Below are 1,072 nucleotides of genomic sequence, written 5' to 3'. Positions count from 1 at the left end.
CTTTAAACAAAAATAATTAAATGGTAACCCCATTTGTGTACTATATTTTGAGGTCAACAGTTGCATGTATCACAAAATTTCCAAATAAGTTATTTTCTGACATTTTATATTAAATCACATAACCAAAAAGACTCAAAGAAAGAAACAGAAGTGATGACAAAGATTATTATGGCAATTTCCCTAGTCACTAAACTATTTCCTGCTTCACCAATCTTGATGGGTGTAGAGTAGGAATTAAGAAGGAGCCTGAAGGAAAAGCAAATTTGCTGTATCTTAGTGCCTCCTTTGAGCATGAGCAAGAATGACTCTTCTGAGTATATTACTCTTGCTAAGTGTTTCTTTAGAAAATAGACTGTGAATCAAGATTCAACTCACTAATGAAAGGGCACAATTTTCAAACATGCCATTTCATATTCAGTGTTGATGCCTGCCTTCTCAGATAGAACCGAGAAGACAACAGTCATGGCTGGCTTTTCAGTGAATTACAACTATTTACAGTAATATGGTAACTGGAAGTGACACTGTAGATCTGTGTGCTTATTCTGAGTTGCCATGTTGTGGTTATAGTGCAAAACTAAGAAATACTAAAAAACATCAAATGTATGTGTCAAGTTACTTTCTCACCCCTTTTGCCTTAGGCTGATTAGCACAAATTAAATTGCCCACTAACAAACTCAAGATGTTAGGAAGCAATATGGAAATGCCATATATGGATTCTGCTGATTATGATTTTAAAAATTCCAAGCTCTGTGAACAATTTGTTAATGTACAAAAATTCTTTAATTTCATACTTACTGAGAGTTTGAAAAGAGGAGATAACTGAATATTGCAAGGCAGTGATTTTTTTTTCTAACTTTAGCACTGGAACTGTTTATTTTGATATGTTATTGTAAAAATTGCAAATAAAATATATTCACTAGTGGCATAAATTTTTACATTTTAGCAAGCTGTTTTAATAAGAATTGACAATAGACCAACATATGTTTGAAATCAGCATTAGGTATTGCCAAAAGTGCATAGCTTCACAATTTTATATTCAAACAAATATGAACAGATAGAGACCAGTTTACTA

Source organism: Propithecus coquereli, unplaced genomic scaffold (assembly GCF_000956105.1).
Source record: "Propithecus coquereli isolate 6110/MARCELLA unplaced genomic scaffold, Pcoq_1.0 Scaffold517, whole genome shotgun sequence".
NCBI lineage: Eukaryota > Metazoa > Chordata > Mammalia > Primates > Indriidae > Propithecus > Propithecus coquereli.
This window is presented reverse-complemented; position numbering follows the sequence as displayed.